Source organism: Stenella coeruleoalba (assembly GCF_951394435.1).
Source record: "Stenella coeruleoalba genome assembly, chromosome: 1".
In the NCBI taxonomy this organism is placed as follows: Eukaryota; Metazoa; Chordata; class Mammalia; order Artiodactyla; family Delphinidae; genus Stenella; species Stenella coeruleoalba.
The window spans coordinates 53,921,596-53,932,381 of record NC_137169.1 but is presented as its reverse complement, the minus strand read 5'-3'; the positions used below and the strand labels follow the sequence as shown (position 1 = coordinate 53,932,381).

At 40.3% G+C, this 10,786-nt stretch overlaps 1 pseudogene across 1 annotated transcript; it reads left to right on the top strand.

Annotated features, from left to right (window-relative positions):
* Window positions 1-1,347: 1,347 nt before the first annotated feature.
* Window positions 1,348-2,021, top strand: LOC307189529 (large ribosomal subunit protein uL1-like; annotated as a pseudogene). The gene has a single exon. The product of its transcript is annotated as a large ribosomal subunit protein uL1-like (transcript).
* The last annotated feature ends 8,765 nt before the right edge of the window (window positions 2,022-10,786 follow it).

The following is a 10,786-nucleotide window of genomic DNA, read 5'->3' as shown; positions in this document are numbered from 1 at the left end:
AATTTTCACTTTAAAGAGTTTAATTTTTTATTTCTGAAAGTACTAACATTTAACAAAAAAGTTGTATAGTTTTATTTTCCTCCTTAATCAATTTATTCTTTTTCATAGTACCTTCTTTTTGATGGCTTTATTCCTTTTTCCATATTCTCTTTCATAATGTTTTATTTCAAGTTCTTGGATGTGGACTCTTGCTCAATGTGGATTGTTTTCTCACATATTTTGTTGTGAGATTACCTTTATTGAGGCTTTTTTTGCTTTTGCTTCTACAGTTGCTTCAGAGAGATCACCAATCATAGCTCAGTCATTGTGTTAACTTCTCAATTTGAGGCTTCCTAAATCATGCATATTATATTCATTTTATCCCCAAGTTTATGAGAGGCACAGGCCTGAAATTTTGAATTTAGGGGGAAGGGTTTTTCCTCCAACTTAAAGCTGAAAAGAGATAGACAAGCTCCTTTCTCACCTTGTCCTGGTAAACATATTTCCTTTCTAGTTCATCTCTTACCAGAAAGAGCTGCCATTTGAGGGTCTTGGCTTTATCTAAGGATTCTTAGCTCCTCATGTACACCCAAATCCTCATTTCTTTTTAGGTTACTGGGACCAAGTTTTCTCCAAGGCAATTAAAGCTCCACCCTACCTTACCTCTTCATTTTGGGCACCTAGGATGGATGGAGTTTTTCCTCCCTCCCTTCCTTCCTTCTCAGTCATACTTTAAAAATAATGTTTATTTTATTTTTTCTAGCATTTCTATGTCTTTGTACTGGATGGTTAATTTTGGATATCTTAGATCATTGTATTATCAGAAGTCTCAGTTTCCTCACCATTAATGTGGGGAAAGTAATTTATTTACTTAAGAGCATTTTTAGAATTAAATGAGATAATATATATAAAGTGCTAAGGTTAGTGCCTGATATGTAAGTGCTCAATAAATGTTAGTTATTACAATTTTTAATTAATACTGATTGAGAAGCCCTAGATAAGAATGCAAATCCACATAAGGAAAATTACTCAAATGAATTTAAAAATTAATATTTTGGCTTCCTCTTAGGATGTAATGTTGCTTCATTTAAAAGTTTGCTCCCGGGCTTCCCTGGTGGCGCAGTGGTTGAGAGTCCACCTGCCGATGGAGGGGACACGGGTTCATGCCCCAGTCCGGGAAGATCCCACATGCAGTGGAGCGGCTGGGCCCATGAGCCATGGCCGCTGAGCCTGCGCGTCTGGAGCCTGTGCTCCGCAACGGGAGAGGCCACAGCAGTGACAGGCCCGCGTACTGCAAAAAAAAAAAAAAAAAAAAAAAAAAAAAGTTTGCTCCCTCCCTCTTTTCCGGTTATTGTGGCACGAGGCACTATGAACTGCAAAGTCTCCCGAGACACCCTCTATGGAAGCAGCACGGGAAGTCCTGCACAGTAACCAGCGCAAGCGCCAGATGTTTTTGGAGACGGTGGAGCTTCAGATCAGCCTGAAGAGCTATGACCCTCAGAAGGACAAACACTTCTCGGGCACTGTCAGGCTTAAGTCCACTCCCCTCCCCAAGTTCTCCATATGGGTTCTGGGGGACCAGCAGCATTGTGATGAGGCCAAGGCTGTGGATATCCACCACATGGACATAGAGGCTCTGAAGAAACTCAACAAGAATAAGAAACTGGTCAAGAAGCTGGCCAAGAAGTATGATGCCTTTTTGGCTTCAGAATTTCTGATCAAGCAGATCCCATGAATCTGGGCCCAGATCTGAATAAGGCTGGCAAGTTCCCTTCCTTGCTGACCCACAATGAGAACATGATGGCCAAAGTTGATGAAGTGAAGTACACGATCAAGTTCCAGATGAAGAAGTGCTGTGTCTGGCAGTGGCTGTTGGCCACGTGAAGATGACAGATGATGAGCTTGTGTACAACATCCACTTAGCTGTCAACTTCCTGGTGTCATTGCTCAAGAAAAATTGGCAGAATGGCGGGACTTTGTACATTAAGAGTGCCATGGGCAAGCCCCAGCGCCTGTACTAAGGCACAGCTTAATAAACCATACTCCCACCATTAAAATGTGAACATACAAAACTTACTGCTTGAATATATATGATTTTGTATTATATATCCTTGAGTGTCTCACCTCATTTTTTTTTTTTTTTTTTTTTTTTTTTTTTTTGCGGTACGCGGGCCTCTCACTGTTGTGGCCTTTCCGATTGCAGAGCACAGGCTCCGGACGCGCAGCCTCAGCGGCCATGGCTCACAGGCCCAGCCGCTCCGCGGCATGTGGGATCCTCCCAGACCGGGGCACGAACCCATGTCCCCTGCATCTGCAGGCGGACTCTCAACCACTGCGCCACCAGGGAAGCCCTCTCACCTCATTTTTATCCTACTCTACTTAGCATGTGGGTGGTCAGGGAAGAGTCTTTATTGATATTTGATGCCTGATTCATTTGGTATGTATATTTTTTTCATTTTACAGATGCATTTCAATTCATCATAAGGTGGCTTATATTATAAATGTGTTTATACTTTATTAAAATATTTACATTAAGCTGACATAAAACTAGATAATTTGAAATTCATTTTATTGAGAAAAAATTAATCTCTCAGTCTTGTTCTAAAATATTTATTTTCCACAAAATATGCACTTTGAAAAACATTGCATAGGTTATTAACAGGCTATCTGGTTTATTTCCACTTAGGAATATAATTCATTGAAAAGAAAGGCATATCTGATTAAAATGCTGTGTGGAAGTGACCTTTTCCATGTTCTTAAAAGAGAGGAATGATGGAAGAAAAAAAAAATAATGTTTTTAATCTGAGTTTTTATGAGATCTTGAAATGGATGCCATTCTTTCTATTTCCTCTCTGTAACAGATATTGTGTTTCTGATTCTGTGTGTGTGTGTGTGTGTGTGTGTGTGTGTGTGTGTGGTCTCACTTTTGTTAATGTGTCTTCATTTCTCAGTGAAGTGAAAGCTGACCTAGAACCGTGGTCACTCCTGTGTCAAAGTTGCAACAACTGTGGTCACTGAGCAATTACCATGGCAATCTGACTGGTCCTGAAGGGTTAGTTGTGTTAGAACAAGATCTAAAATAATCTGTGGAAGGGAATGAACTGATGATTCAAACAATGTAATTTGATCTTGTGTCTGTATTTAACCAAAAGAACCAAATTTGTAAACAGATACCTTACTCTGCAGAAGGATAAAAATCCTAGAAAACATTTAAATGCTCTTTGTTTCACTCAGTTGCTTTTTCTTGACAATTTTATTTTAATACTGAAATATTGATAGAGCCCTAAGAAAGACATAGAGGATTGTATGGTGTCTATGTCCAAGTAAAACGCTTTTCTTTTGGAACCATTAAACTTTTTTGAACTGGTATACAAATAAAAAATGTTATTTTTTTCTTTTTTTAAACATGAGATCCTAAAATATTTAAGAGGTGCTTACCTGATACAGATTATTAAAATACAGAAGAAGAATTGAAAGAGTGACAAAGTGTGTAGCAGTAGGACGTGTGTTTTCATTCTTTTTTTCCAGAGGGATAATAGATTTGTACTGATCCATTTACCTTCTCTCATTTGCTCACATCTATTGTTCAGCTGTGAGATTTTTGGCTGGAGTCAGTACACAGCTGGAAGCCAATGAATATCCTGCCTTTTTCCAAACTGTTCTTTGTTTGTTGCTTTATCCTCGTTCTTTCACTTATTCAGCATCTACTGAGCACCTGTTCTATACCAGGCACTTTGGTAGGTGGTAGAGGGTCCTTATTGAACAAGACAATCAGGGCTCCCTTGATGAGTGTCTAGTCCTGGACAGGTTTTCCCCTCTTTTGCTCTCTTTTCTTTCATTCATGCATTTTCCTGTCCTTTTCTTTCTCGACCCTTTCTTTTTCTTACTTTTATTCTTTCCCTCATTTTCTTACTTCTTTCCCATTCTTTCTTTGGAAATTGTTAAAGGGCTTCCCTTTCTATTTCAGACTTGTCTAAGATCAATAGATGAGACTTCTTTCTTTGCACTGCACTCTTTTCCCATGGGAATTCAGGGACATGCATAACTTTTGGCCTGACTTAGCTGTGTCAGTACCTCCTCTGAGGAAAATTGGTTGCCAGCTGATGAGGGTATCATTTCCTCTACTGCCATGGAATCATACTCCTCTGCCTTTCATCAAGCTGCCAAACTTTGTGAAGAGTGAATCCTTTGGGGAAAGACATCTTCCTGTATCTGTCTACAAGCAATCGTTAATTTTTGTTAAAACCATTTTTTTAAAATTGGTTTTTATAGCCACGTACCTAAATTTATCTCCAATTTGGTTCCATTGGTCACAGAATAGTTTTACCTTACTGGCTGAGTATTTTCATTTCTGCTGAGCTTCCCACAGTGAATATCAGAGAGCATTTTCCAGCAGTATTTTTGTGAAGGGGTAGGGTGGATAAAGCCCTAACATAAATTCCGATATGGCCTTTGTCCTGTTGCTTCCTGACACAATGTAGTAAGAAATCAATGCAGTTAGAGTCACAAATGACAGTAGATAAGGATAAGCAAGCTGGGTTCATCTGAAAGCACAAATGAATCAGAATTATAGGATTTATTTTAGCCCTGGAAGAGTTTTTGTTTTTTTTTTTTTCTTCCTTTTCTTTTTTTTTTTGCGGTACACGGGCCTCTCACTGCTGTGGCCTCTCCCGTTGTGGAGCACAGGCTCCGGATGCGCAGGCTCAGCGGCCATGGCTCACGGGCCCACCCGCTCCGCGGCATGTGGGATCTTCCCAGACCGGGGCACGAACCCGTGTCCCCTGCATCGGCAGGTGGACTCTCAACCACTGCGCCACCAGGGAAGCCCCTGGAAGAGTTTTTCTGATCCACTTCTGCCTCTTTAAAGTTGAAGAGCAGAGATGTCAAGTGACTTGCTAGAGATCACCCAGCAAGTTAATAATAGAGCTGGAGCTAGAACTCAGGTCTCAATTCCCAGTTTTCCTTTTACCTGGCAGGATATAGGAAGTAGGTATAGGGAAAATTATCTTTTGGGGGAGAGGGAGATTTATTGTTTGTTGGAGGAGGATTTGTCAAATCCACAGGTTTCAGACTTTTGTACTCTTCAGCTGAGAATCAATCTAGTTTCATATGATCCTTGTGTAACTAGCTAAGATGTGGAAAAGAGCTGGTATAAAAATTAAGTGCTGTCCACTGAATATCCAGTCTGTGTCTGTTAACTTCTATATCCATGGGTGGGGTTCATTTTTATGTCTTGGTTATTGATGTTGCTTATTGTGTAGGAGAAATGTGATTTTCCCCCAACCTCAAGTGCTGCAGTTGTAGGTGAAGTTGGGGAAATGAATATGTTTTTGGTGAGTTGTTTTGATGGAGAAGTTTAAACCTGAATAAGGAGTCAGAACCCCAAGTTCATCCACTTACTTACTTTATTATTTGAGGTGGTTTAGTAGAGTTTAATCTCAGTTCTGAGGAAGTCATTTGGACTCTGGCTTTCCATCCTCTGAACAACTAAGAATCATTTCTTCCCCGCTCCATTGGTGTGGATATTCATTTTTATTGCTGTGGTAGCCAGGCTCCAAGATGGTCCCCAATGATCCCTTACCTCCTGGCAGTCATGGTCTTGTATAGTCCCCTCCCGTGTTGCATCAGAGTTTGTCTGTGTGACCATCAGAATACGGCAGACATAATGTTATATCACTTTTGAGGCTACCTCATAGAAGACATTGTGGCTTCTGCCCTGTACCTCTTGTATCCCTCACTCTGGGGAAGCCAGCTGCTAGTTATGAGGATGCTAGGACAGCCCTATAAGAGGTCCATGTGGCATGGAACCGAGGCTTTCTATCAAAAACCAGTGAGGAACTGGTTGAGGTCTTCTGCCAATCCCTATGTGAGTGAGCCGTCTTTGAAGGATGTTTCAGCTCTGGTCAACCCTTCAGATGACTGTAGCACCAGCTGATTGCTTGACTGCAACCTAACAAGAGACCCTGAACCAGAAGCACCCACCTGAGCCACACTCAGATTCCTGATTCCAGAAACCATGTGGGATAATAAATGCTTGTTGTTTTAAGCTGCTAAATTTGGGGGATAGTTTGTTACACAGCAATAGATAACTAATATAATTTACAAGACAGAAGTTGAACATTCTCAATTTAAAGGCAATCATAATAACAATAGATGTAGATATTTTTATTATGAGATGAGATGTTTTTATTTGACTTAGAAACAAAAACTATATGAATACTTGGCCTATCTTCAGTATTTTCATTTTAAACAGGAAACTGAAGAACAGAAAAATTAAATGATGTAGTTATTGGAGGGAGTGGTGGTAGCTAAGAATTGAAACATACTTTTCTTTTTTCACTTCTCTTTAAAATATTGCTCTATTAAAATACTAAGTAAAGACTAAGTCCAAAATGACACCAACAAATTCAAAAGAGAGAGGTATGTTTGAGGAAACTTCCATTTAAGGAGAAGTTTACTGAGCGCTATTGTGTTTCCTTGTTTTTGTTTTGTTTTGGATTGAAGTATAGTTGACTTACAATGTTTCAGGTGTACAGCAAAGTGATTCAGTTATACACGTGTATATATTCTTCAGATTCTTTTCCATTATAGGTTATTACAAGATATTAAATATAGTTCCCTGTGGTATACAGTAGGTCCTTTTTATCTTTTTTTTTTTTTTTGCGGTACGCGGGCCTCTCACTGTTGTGGCCTCTCCCGTTGTGGAGCACAGGCTCCGGACGCGCAGGCTCGGCGGCCATGGGTCACGGGCCTAGCCGCTCCGCGGCATGTGGGATCCTCCCGGACCGGGGCATGAACCTATGTCCCCTGCATCGGCAGGCGGACTCTCAACCACTGCACCACCAGGGAAGCCCTTGTCTATTTAATATATAGTAGTGTGTTTCTGTCAATCCTGAATTCCTAAGTTATCCCTCCCCCACCTTCCCCTTTGGTAACCATAAGTTTGTCTTCTATGTCTGAGCCTATTTCTGTTTTGCAAATAAGTTCATTTGTATCATTAAAAATATATTTATTTATTATTTATTTATTTTGGTGTGCTGGGTCTTAGTTGCGGCACACGGGATCTTTAGTTAGGGCATGCGGACTTCTCAGTTGCAGCATGTGGACTCTTAGTTGCAGCATGCAGGCTTCTTAGTTGTGGCACGCATGCGGGATCTCGTTCCCCAACCAGAGATCAAACCTGGGCCCCCTGCGTTGGTAGCGTGTAGTCTTACCCACTGGACCACGAGGGAAGTTCCTCATTTGTATCATTTTTAAGATTCCACATACATGTAACATCATATGATATTTGTCTTTCTCTGACTTACTTCACTTAGTATGATAATCTCTGTGTTCATCCATGTTGCTGCAATGGCATTACTTCATTGTTTTTATGGCTGAGTAGTATTCCATTTTGTGTATATGTGTATATATATATATATATATATTCTTCATCTTCTTTATCCATTCATCTATCAATGGACATTTACATTGGAAAGCTATTGTTTTAATATTAAATCATCTCAAGTGGTCTGAGTCATTTTATCTTTACACACAGGTTAATTATGCCATCTTCAGTTAATCAACTTGGAGAGGGTTTCAATGGATCATTTAACTCAGGCCTAGATATGAATATTTTTGATCAATTCAGCAAATGTTTGTCAAGAACACCACTGCTAGCCAGAGAATACATAGATAAACAAGATATCTCTGCCCATGAATGGTTTATAGGTTAGTGGCAGGGCGAGTAATTTCAGTAGTGGGGGAAGAGTTCTGATACAGGTATTCACAGAAAACATGCAGCATATAGAGGAGGAGAACCTAAGTCAGCATGGGACGACAAATGACTTTCTCAAAGTTGCACAGCTGCTTTGTAGCATTTTGAATCCATCTTGGCTGTTTTCTAGACACAAGGGGTAATAACAAGACTGTATGCTGCCTGCCTATTAACTTTCATGTATTGATAAGGTCTCTGTTTTTCTACAGAGACCCTTTCCACCACATTCATTCACTGAGATATTATTCAAACCTCTTTTTAAAAAGAACTTCCAAAAAACTAAATAAAAAGAACTTCCTTTTGGGCTTCCCTGGTGGCGCAGTGGTTGAGAATCTGCCTGCCAGTGCAGGGGACACGGGTTCGAGCCTTGGTCTGGGAAGATCCCACATGCTGCGGAGCAACTGGGCCCGTGAGCCACAACTACTGAGCCTGCGTGTCAGGAGCCTGTGCTCCGCAACAAGAGAGGCCGCGACAGTGAGAGGCCCGCGCACCGCGGTGAAGAGTGGCCCCTGCTCACCTCAACTAGAGAAAGCCCTTGCACAGAAACGAAGACCCAACACAGCCAAAACTAAAATAATTAATTAATTTTTAAGAAAAAGAACTTCCTTTTTCTTTCAACCAGGATAAATAGAATGAAACAGAGACACTAAGAAAAAGAAACAGTAAAATGCAAAACAAAACCCAGGAAGTATAGAAGTGTTGGAAACATGAATTAGGAGACTGAACTACATAATGTAAAACCGTAAGAATAAAACATTTAGGGTGTGGGACTCTGAAAAAATTCATTAAACAAATCTCCTTAGTGATTTGTCACAATTATTTTAGCTACTGGTCAGTAAGGAATTTGTGGCAAAGTGCTGATTGGACTGGAAGGAAAGATTGCACCTGTGGGTCAATTTGGTAGAATCTGGAACTTAATTCTTTTAGTTTGAACAAGCAAGTTTCAGACATTGTAGAGCCAAGGGAACTTCCAACAGTCTTTCATGAATGAAGCAGTATGAATGAACAGACCTTTCATGACTTCATTTTGAACTCTGCCTGCAGACCAGAGGTCAGCAGTCCCTTGGATCCCAGGAGGCTGCACAATGCCTGGAGGTCCTGGTGGTGCTGGTAACTGGTGCTGTGGAGCAGGCGGGGGTAAAAGAGAAAAGGAAGAGGGGCAAAAGACAAAAAGAAAGGGACTGGAAGAAGTGAAGAAGGCGAGAACGAAAAGAGAAGGAAAAGGAAGAATTAATAACTATGGTTTGTTAAGCACTGCTAGCCACTGTGCTAAGTGCTTTGCAAACTTTCTTCCAATCCTTACAACAGCTCTATGAAGTTAGTGTTGGTAATACCTCTGTTTTACTGATCAGGGTACTGAGGCGCAAGTGAGGTCATTTGCCAAAAGTCATACAGTTGGTAAGTAGCGAGCTGTGATTTGAACTCAGGACTATCTGACTCCCAAATCTAGCACTTCTAACCATGATGCCATGAAGGAAATATATTCTCCTACTGCAGTGTGAAAGAGGGCCACTACAAACAACCACCTGGGCTGTTCTCTGGCTGGCCCTTGGGGTTTTTTTTGGTTTTTGTTTTTGTAGACAAGTCTTTAAGATCCTTTAATTGGATTTGCCTGTTATCCAATATTGCACACCACATCCCATGCTGTGCTTCAGTTCCCTACATGAATCAGTTAGAACCTTTCCATTTAGTCTAATGAACCCTAATTCAGACAAAGGTAACTGTCACCTTTTGTTTCATCCTGTGCTTTTATTTTTCAAGTACCAGAGCCGACCTCTGAACTCAATCTGCACTTGCCTATTGATGCATAAATATCTATAATATCACAGTAAATTAAATTCTGTTTTAAAGGGTTTCTATTTAACAATCTGTCAGGACTTTCACAGCATTTGATTTCTGGTCGCCTCTGTCCAGTGACAGGTTTATCTCAATATGGCTTGATTAATGAAATCTTTTATTTGGTGTAAGCAAACCTATTATTACCATAATCTCTTAATGCTTGCTTAGGCAACATTGGGGTCTGGTGGCAGGGACTCTCAAAACTTCTGGCTTCTTTAGCTCCCCCAGAACACTGGGTGAGATTAACGGGTGGGAGACCCATGCCCTCCTAATGGGGATCATGGTAATGTTAGTGTCAGCTGAATGATATAGTACTCTGTCTCAGAGGCTTGGCCAAACTCCCTTTTAACCTCTGGGGTTTAAGAAATGCTTTTGACTTCATGTCAACAGATCCGCCTTTCTCTCCTTTGCTACCTTGTCCTTGCATGCCAGTCATCGGGGGGCGTGGCTAACATCTCCCTCGGGAGCTGAGAAATTGCAACGTGCCTTGTTGTAGCTGAGAAGTGGGATGAAGTCTAAAATAAAAGAATGTATTGAAAAAGAGTGTCTTAATGAAGCCAAGGGGCCAGGCACTAATAGCTCTTAAGAAACAGAAATGACTTTATGATGGATATTCCACAAGCAACCTTTTCAGAAAAGAAGAGTGCAACTGAATTATGTTTTGTTCCTAACAAGTACTTACCTCGGAGAGGAGCTGCCATTACTGCTGGATTATCTTCTTTGTGTCCTACATGCTTCCAAAACACTGGAAAAAGAATGTCTTGGATTTCACATAGACTCAACGTTGTCACTCTGTTTTACTTTGCTATTAAATATTTACTAACGTTAAAAGTGAGACATTGGAAATAAAATCAGAAATTTGTTTGTGCTGCAGAAATTCTTTTCTCTGCAGTTGTCCTATCTAATATTTTCTGCACTGGTAAAATGATAGGCTTCTGCCATATATTATACTGTTCTTTATTTGTACCCCTGTCCACCTCTAATGCTCAAACATCTCATACTTTTTTTTCTTTTTTTTTTCAGTTTGTGGTCATTGTGGTTTTAAGCACAATAAAATCCACCTGGAGAGTTTGCTATGTTTTCTAAACTCCCTGAAGTAGGAAGGAGAACAAGGTAATATTAATAAATATCATTCAGGAGCCTAATAAATAATCAAATAAAGTCAGATAAAAGAAACAAGTGCATCTGTTATTTAAAAAGAGCATTATGATA